The sequence below is a fragment of the Eleutherodactylus coqui genome, chromosome 4 (assembly GCF_035609145.1).
Source record: "Eleutherodactylus coqui strain aEleCoq1 chromosome 4, aEleCoq1.hap1, whole genome shotgun sequence".
In the NCBI taxonomy this organism is placed as follows: Eukaryota; Metazoa; Chordata; class Amphibia; order Anura; family Eleutherodactylidae; genus Eleutherodactylus; species Eleutherodactylus coqui.
Window position 1 is genome coordinate 228,502,079 of NC_089840.1, and position 9,530 is coordinate 228,511,608.

The following is a 9,530-nucleotide window of genomic DNA, read 5'->3' on the forward strand; positions in this document are numbered from 1 at the left end:
TAGGTATGTTACTGGCTCTTCTATGTTTTTATGATGGTGCATTATTACTGTGCCTAAAAGAACATTACAGAATACAACGGGAAATGTCACATTTTACTAAGATAATGTTTGCAGGTCACTTTCCATACACAGAGGGCTAGGAGCGGAATTTTTCAGATGTAGCAGAGCTGGTCTGACCATTGGGCACAACACTTTGTGATTTTTGTAGTGGATTATCCATTTGTAATAGATAGGGGTTTAATTATAAGGGCTTATGTCCACGGGTGCGTCAGATTCCCCATGCGGGAGCCTGCAGCGGAATACGACCCTGCCCGTGGCCAAGGACCCTGCGTACCTGTCCGGGTCTTCTATTTTCCAGACTGCTGATTTTTTTTTTCAAACTCCTGCTTTCCCATGAAATCCGTGGCCTATCCTCGATGGCAATTGCAGACGGGCCGTGGATCAGTCAGCTTCCATTAACTTCAGTGGAAGCTGTCCGCGAGGAATCCACACTAAAATAGACCATGCTTCGATTTGTTTTCCACATGCGGAATCCAGAAAACAAATTTGCATGTGTATATTCAAGTGCGGACGCCTATGGTTCCCTATGCGCGGCTTGAACTCCGGATCTTCCACGTGGATTCCGCAATTCATTTGCACCCGTGGACATGAGGCCTAAGGGATACAATTGCAGACCCAACAGCCTCTTTCCCACATAAGACACTGGTATGATACAAGTGCCCTGATTTCGATTTTGGAGAGGTGGTTCAAGAACTTCAAAGTTACCCCTCCGCCACTCTTCTACATCATTTGTACCTTAGCTATCACTGTATACAAACTATGGAAACCCAAAAAGTAAAAAGAGTGCCCACCTTTTTACCTTCAGAGCGTTTATGCTCCATCGGCTGTTTTTGGCAGCTAAAGACGTATAGCCAACAGAAGTAATAAGGGTATGGACTACTATAATGAGCGGTAATCCATAGCAGGCCATTGGGTATCTGCTACAGTAGGGTCCCCACCATTGGTCTCATAGCTGTTGGCAGCTGGATCAGGGATAGCATTACAGAAACTTTGCACCAGACGACTTGCACTAAAATAGCTGATTTTTTTTTTCCCCCTGGAAACCCTTGTATCTGCCTTTTGTTTTCCAGTTCCAAGATTGCTAATATTTCTTATGATCTGTAAATAAGATAAGCTGTTGATGTTGCACTTTGTGTTTACGCTCCATTTACCGTACTCGTTTGTCTTGTACATCTTTAATATATTAACTGTCACTCGGGAGGTAATGACGCTTGAGAGAATGGGTGACAGAAATGGTTGAATTTTAACTGTTAAGAAAAGAGAAAACCAAAGCAGTTAATGCGGTTACACAGCATGTAAACAGTGTCAGGGTTCACAGCTCCCTAGTGATGATGGGTAGGCGCCAACGATGGGATAGCACATCTATATAATGAGGCTTGTAGCTAGTGTTAAGCAATATCGGTATGGCTGGATTGATTTCATTCGTTACATACAGTAATTTATGATGCCAAATCATAATAATATCATTGAAGTCATTTGCAGAGTGTTGTAGATGCAGCGCCAGGCTAGGTGATCTGACAATAGCTGTAGATTACGATCTGATCGGTCCCATGACTATGCAATTCCCTAATTTTTTCTCAAAAATACCTGCAATGATGGGACTTTACCTTAAAGAGAAATAAATCTGGCCAAAGGGTAATTTTGTCTAAAATTCCCCTGTTGACAAGTGTCAGATTTGACTTGGACTTCAACGTGGATTCTGTGCTGAAATCCAAGTTGCGTCCCATGAGAATTCCCATCCCAGGCATGTATGCTGGGTTTCTTCTATTCACAATATAAGAAAAAAACATCATATCCAATGGATACGCAAGTAAATACGTGTCCGATTAAGGACGGTGACAGATGAGCGTATTCTGCCTGCAATTATGCATCCATAATATGGACGGGTGGCCTTACCAGACAACGCGTCTCTCGAACTGGACATCATAGGAATCTAGGATGCGCCTAGTTCGGGTCGGTAAGCCCACAGTCAGGCCAGGACACCCATCCGTATTACAGATGTCATCAGCCTAAATCTAACACGTGGAAATACAACCTGTGCATAGAAGTCCTTTTTTCATTAGGCAATGCCAGTCTTCCAAAGTTGCCCATAGAAATTCAAAACTGGCACAAGACATCCTAAAACAACATTGACATAAGTCCGATTCACATCCCAATATTATCATAGTCTTTTGTGAATGTCATTTAAGATGGCGGCTGCCTAGTGACTCCTACTATACCAGTAACTATTGCATACATGGAAGGAGGTTTTGTTTAGAAGCTGCTAATTCATTCATGTAATAAGGGACATCTAATTGGGACCCCTGGAATCTACTTTGTCCACTTTTAAATCTATGAGATGACAACACTATAGATATCACCATATTACATTGATATATGTTCATAGGTGGACCGGTTGACACCTAAGCTTTATCCAGAACTTTACACCTAACATGTCCAAGAAATGCAGAAATCAGGATAACAAGGGGAACTGTGCTGCTCGACAGAAGAGCTACACCAAGGAGAAGGAAACCCAGTGGGTGGTTTTGAGGCTCAATGCTTTAGCTCTTGGTGCCAAAATGCATAGCCTTCACCAAAAAAAGCCTGAAAACTACCCACTGGCTAGCCTTCTCTTTGCTGTGGCCCTCCTCTCTAACAGTGCCATGCTCTTGTCCTGATTTCTACATTTTGCCATGGAGGCACTGCCAATCCACCGGGGCTCATGGCAATAGTTTTGAAGGCTTTAACCGATGTTGTGCCATCAGTACAACAACCCAAGGTACCATTTGATCTTTTCTGAATGTCCAAGAAATGTGATAATTGATTCTATTGTCAAGCTACTTTTCCCTTTGCAACATTACACGAGCGAATGTCCTCTGTAAGCAGTTGGTGACAATTGGACACAGCGCCGGCAGTCATTTGGTGTTGGATGGAAAATAATACATTTCCCCAAGTGTCCTCTGATTCTTTTCAAAAGTGACGTGACCATGAACTGTGTGCAGCTCCGTGGAACATGTTGACACCATAAAGAAACGAGATATCATTGCTCCCCATCTGATCAATACTACTTTAATTATATATCTCGCATTAAAAGCAAACCCCACCCTTCCCGCCAGTCTTTCGGCAGTGTCATACAGCATATTCCATTCACTTTGACATCATTATGATTCATTTGCAGTATGTTGCTTTGTAAATTATTGATTTTACCTGAAAGTGTTTTCAAAGCAAGCAGCAGATCAGCGTCTAAATGAACACTATTGGCAGAAACCCCCCGCTGGATTATTTGTTTAAAAACTGCTTACAGGAATCTTGGATACAGTTCAAAAAGACGGTTGAATTCTCGCTCAGCTAAGAGCAGATTAGAAAAAAAAAATGTTTTAGAAAGGGGCTTTGTTTGCATTGTGCGAGTTCAAGAGGATTTAATACCGAGTTGCACAAGTCTATTTTGTGCAATTAAACCATTATTGTTTGAAGTTTCGGAAAAAAAAAGAAAATTAAAAAAAAAACACTGCAGATTTTAATTGGCAATACTCATAAATCTATGAAGCGCGTTCCCTTCCAAGAAATGTTGTAACACATGATTCTGCAGCGTTACTCATTCATTACCAGTTCTCAAGGTTGTGAGATAAAACATTCCTCTAACCTCTGGCAAGATTGGGAACAGTTTGTTGTTATATGAGCTTAAATCACAACCAGGAGATGATGATGTCCTCAGAAATCTGCCCACTGGGCCAAGTGGTCACACAACCTGCTAAAAATATAGTTTGGGCAAACAAACATTTTTTTTTTTTTTTTAATCGTCACAAGAAAATATCAAGTTTTGTTCTAAAGTAAACCAAAAATATTTCAGTGTACTCCATTAAAAAGCGATGCATGACCTCGGAGGAGGACTGGAATAGACCGGGCTATAGTTGGCCGCTCGTTCTCGTGGATCGCTGTGCCTTGCTGAGAATATGAAATTATGTTGTCTGGAACATATTAAAAATACCCGCTCCCCCCCCCCCCCCTCTCATATGTGTAACGTGTTATATGGGACATCCGATGGAAGAGATAAATCTGTATTTAGGCTTTTTTTTACCATAAACCACACCTTTATTTTGTGTAAAAGATGTTTGTTTTTGTAATCCCTTCTGATTCGTTGAGGTACATTGTATACGTACAGATGTGTGCATGTACAGGCACGCAGCGATCAGCGTAGTATCACGTGGTGCAGACTGCTAAGTCCTAAGCTCTCGCTCATGACCTGAAGGTTGCAAGTTCAATCCCCGTATGGGTTCAGGTAGCCAGCTCAAGGTTGACTCAGCCTTCCATCCTACCGAGGTTGGTAGAATAAGTACCCAACTTGCTTGGCGGGTAATAAATAAATTACTTGAAAGCGCTGCGGAATGAGTTGTCGCTGTACAAATAACGTGTTACAAGCTGCATGGCACGTGAGCCTTGTAGGCGCAACTATTTTCTAAAAAAACTTTAGTCTACCTATTCACTTTTTACCTGTGACCACCAGATAGCCGATACATTTTATAAGCGATTTTTTTTTTTTTTTTTTTGTAAACCATGTGAACCCTGTATGAGTTTCCATTCAATCTCCACACAGGAAAAAGGAGCACTTTAAATGGGGGTTGGTGATAAATAGGTGGGGACTCCAATGAAATAGGATGGGTGAGAGCAATTGTAGATTTCTGTAACTCTCAGTCATTTCAGTGGAGAGGTACCATGCATTCAAATCAAAGCTGGAATGGGACAGCCTCTATCATCTTGGTCAATGGTGGTCCCAGCTGCCAGACCCCCAGATATGCTGGCTTTCATTGCATCTAAGGGTAGTGATCGCCCAAATAATTGCTGGAAACAGTGATTTTGGGTGATGGTCGTCATGCAGCCAATGACAGGGCACCTGTCAGAGTTGCTTTGGTTTTGGCACACCTAAAAAACAGGCGCCTATTGGCCTGTTTGTAGTGAATGGAGGTGTGCAGCCGGAAGAGATCTCCGACCACTTGACCTCCATTCTCTGAACAACTCTTGTTTCTGTATCACAGCACACAAGCAACAGTCATCTCGTGTAAAGGTACCTTAACTTGAAACAAGTGTTTTGTGGGGAAATCTGTTTAAAAAGGGGCTGTGCTTTTTACTTTCAGAAACAGCGTCATTTTTGTCCACAGGCCATGTCTGGTATTATACCTCATCGCTATTGAAGTAAATGGAAGTAAGATTTTCACGGACAAAAGTACTGTGACTTCTGAATAAAAAAACCCTTTAACGAGCTTGTGCCTATATTATCTCTAAGCAAGGGTGCTTTTGAATAATCCACTAATTTATTAGTCTTCAGCTCTCTATACATTAAGAAATTAGTCCCGTGGTATTGCATAAAAATTTAGTATTTACATAAAGTTTTGGTCATTCCACAAATTTAAGGTCATATTGATGAAATAGGATTAGTTGTAATGCAAAAAATAGTTATTACAAAATGCGGAATATCAGTCGAGATCTCACACAACGAGCTTAGGTACATCCCAATGGGAAATGCCGGTATTGTAGGATGTTGTAGCCGAATGGCTGGGAATAGGTGACACTTTACATTTAATCTGCCTTTATCCGCCTTGTCCTGTGCCCCTCCTAATTCTGTGAATGGTAATCTGACACGGACATTACCAGTTTTATTAGCCACAAGCACTTACAAAGAAAACTTTGCTGTAAATGTATGACCTATTTTACTTGGCGTTCAAGATGTTTGTTCATATATTGCTGGCTGTATATTTTTTTTAAGAGGAAAACCAATAATCTGCTGTAAATATTGTACACTTTTTGTGATTCAAGTCATGTACCTTAAAAGCTGTGTAAGTGAATATTTGTATATAGTCTAAAAGGCCCAGTAATGTTCTAGCTCGGATTTCAATTGAAAATGAAAGGTTATTGAGTAACCTTGTGAGTCTAAACACTACCATGAGAAACCGCTGAGCCAAACACTGACACTCAATTTTTGTATGTTTTCCAAATTGTACCTATCCAACTGCTTTTGATACTGTATGATGTGCTAATAAAATTTCCCAATCACATAGCAGACAAAAAAGATATTTTGTACTTTTTGATCCACTGTAATATTTAATAAAACATTACTATGAATTTGTTTTGGCAACTTTTTTTATTTATCGACTCTGGCTGGCAAATGTTCAGCTTCTGAAGTAATAGTTTACAACTGGGCAAGCCCTTTAAGGACAGGTCATTACTGGTAAGTCAGCGGGGGGCCTCTGTCAACTGATCAACTGTCCTATGGGCCGGTGCACTCGTGATGTGTGCAGGAATCAGGCAGCTCTGATCCCAGTGCAGTGGCCAGGTTTGATATTACAAGCAAAGTTTTAATTGAAGTGAATAGGAACTTGGCTTGTAATACCAAGCCTGGCCACTGCAGTGAGACTGGAGCTGTCTGCTTGCTGCACAAATTAGTTCAGTGCACTGGCCCAAAGAACAGTTGATTGGCGAGGGTCCTGGATGATTGACGCCTGCTGATCTACTGTTAATGAACTATCCTGAGGACAGGCAATCACTAGTTTACAACTAGCCAAACCCTTTAAAGTAGAGCTGTTGGGTCTCCTATGTGCAAGCAGTATTTCTAGAAACCATGTAGAACTTCTAACAAGCAGCTTAGGCTGGAGGGGCAGACACTGATTTCAGTTATCTATAGTTTTCTATGATTGTATGTAGTATCTATGTAGAAAGTGGTTAGGACTCCTACAGAAAGCCTGAGAGTCCTGCTTCCCTCATCTATACACAGTGATTGAGTTTGTATATATTGTATGTATACTCCTACAGGAGAAGCTGTCAATCATGGTGTAGACGGGGAAGGCATGCAGGTGTGGCATGCAGGTGCCCATACACCTTCAGTAGCTGTTGGCCAAATGCTCATTCAGTTGGCGGCCCTTTCTCCTGCTACCCCATACACATTAACACTTGGTTCAGACAAGCATGGATGTGTAATGGGGTATTCTATTCTTATTCTGTGTTCTAACATTTACTTTAATGTTTACTAAGAAGCTGCTGATGCCTAGTGGCTGGTTGGTGTTCCTACATGTACCAGGACATAGTCATTGAGTCTGCAGGAAATGAACTTTGAGATGCCACCAAAGTTGTAAGTAGAGCATCCAGGAGAGGAAGTGGAGGTGCTGTCTCATCGCCCTCTCCTCTGTGCATGTAGCACTGATAGTACCCATCAGGCACACGGAGCGGTCACATTGCATGTCTACTATTAAACTTTCAATATAACAAAAAGTGGAGATAAGCTCCAGCACAAAAATCAGTGTTCTAGGCCTGAACATTGCAGCAAACAGGCTTGAACGGTTATAAATGAACAATACAAACAGTCTCTCCAGCAGAGAACTATGTCTGAGCTCCGGTTCCTTGTTTAATGGTAGAAGGCAGGAACAGCAGGATGGATGCCACAGATGTAAACGTCTTGTTGCACCGCTGTTCTGCCTGGTTTGCGTTCTGTTTCTTCAGCAGCAGTGCGTCATAGAAGCACCGGCATCACCAAGAAAACCGCTGCCCCGTAGGAACACCAAAGAGTCAGCGCTGGCTACCAGCTAGACTGGGCTTTCACTTGCACTACCTAGAATGCGCTAGCTTCCTCTTCCACTTCTCGCGTGCCTGGGTGCCCTCCTCATCTTAAAGGCACATCTCTCCAAAAAAAAATTAAAACCTCCCTTTGTTAGGCTGTATTGACGTGGCCGAGAACAAGTCGCATCCGAGATTTTCGGACGTGACTCACATCGGACAGAAGTATTGAAGATCACCTTTATGCCCATATTGTTAGGTCTTGTGCACTGCAGAAGATTCTTTATATACTGTGTATGGAGCAATTCAGTTCATACAGCAGTGCTTGGGGTGAGAGGTTTCTTCAGGTTTAAGCACTTGATCATATTACTTCCATGAATAATGAGATCTGGTTGTCATGGTCCTTAAAGCTCCTTGCTCAGAGGCGACCATATCACATCCATTGTTATATATGTAGATGTAATAAACTTCTCTTATTCACTGTAATCCCCCCCCCCACACACACACACACACACACAACCCCAAATCTCCTACAAATGCAAATATTACAAAATCAGCTCTGCGAAGTAGAGTTTCCTATAACAATCATTTGGTTCAGATTTTAACCCACACGTTGTTGAAAAAAGTAAATTGTAACCATTCGCCAAGTAAATGCAGATGTGGCCGGCATTCCCCGTATGTTTTGTTATTCTATATTCACCAAAAAGGATCAAATAATGTGAAGTCCATCAATGTCTATTTCATTTTTTTATTTTTAAATCATGGCCAAAAGTAATATTATTGGGGCCGTTAACCAGAGATTTCATAGCACTCTTCTTCAGCAGGTCTTCTTGCCCAGTTCCCTCCCATTTGGTGGCTACTTTCTCCCAACTGTTCCATTGATATTCTGAGAACTGAATACGAAACTGAGCGGCATTGGTTGCACCCTGATCCAGGACATGATCGCCTCATGACCCTGGCCCTGACGTACGTCAAAAAAGCTACCATGACTCTCACCAGACAGACTCTGCACAGCCGACCATGGCGCCTGTCCAATTTGAGCCACCGGCCTGTACAAACACCACCTAATGGAGGCGGCTCCAGCACAAACCACCTTGCAACTCCATGGTATATCTATATGTATAAAGACGAAAGCCCTTCACTGACTGACTCACTCACTCACTGACTGACTCGCCAAAAGTTCTCCAACTTCCCAATGTCGTAGAAACATGAAATTTGGCACAAGCATAGATTATCTCCAAAATAGGAAAAGTAATTGGGTCCCAACTCGATTATTCAATTCTAGCGCAAAAGAATTGGCGTCAAAATTTTGCGTACAGAATCTAAATCTCTCACTTCCCAATGTCATAGAAACTTAAAATTTGGCACGCGCATTGATTATGTCATAAATAGGAAAAGTTAATGGGTCCCAATTTGATTATTCAATTCTATGCGCAAAAGAATTAGCGTCCAAATTTTACGTACGGAATGTATTTTTCTCACTTTCCGGTGTCATAGAAACGTGAAATTTAGCACGGGCATTGAATATGTCATAAATAGGAAAAGTTAATAGGTCCCAACTCGATTATTCAATTCTAAGCGCAAAAGAATTAGCGTCCACATTTTACGTACGGAATGTAATTTTCTCACTTTCCGGTGTCATAGAAACGTGAGATTTGGCAAGAGCATTAATTATGTCATAAATAGGAAAAGTTAATGGGTCCTAACTCGATTATTCAATTCTATGCGCAAAATAATTAGCGTCCAAATTTTACGTATGGAATGTAATTTTCTCACTTTCCGGTGTCATAGAAACGTGAAATTTGGCACGAGCATTGATTATGTCATAAATAGAAAATGTTAATGGGTCCTAACTCGATTATTCAATTCTATGTGCAAAAGAATTAGCGTCCAAATTTTACGCGCGGAATGTAATTTTCTCATTTTCCGGTGTCATAGAAACATGAAAT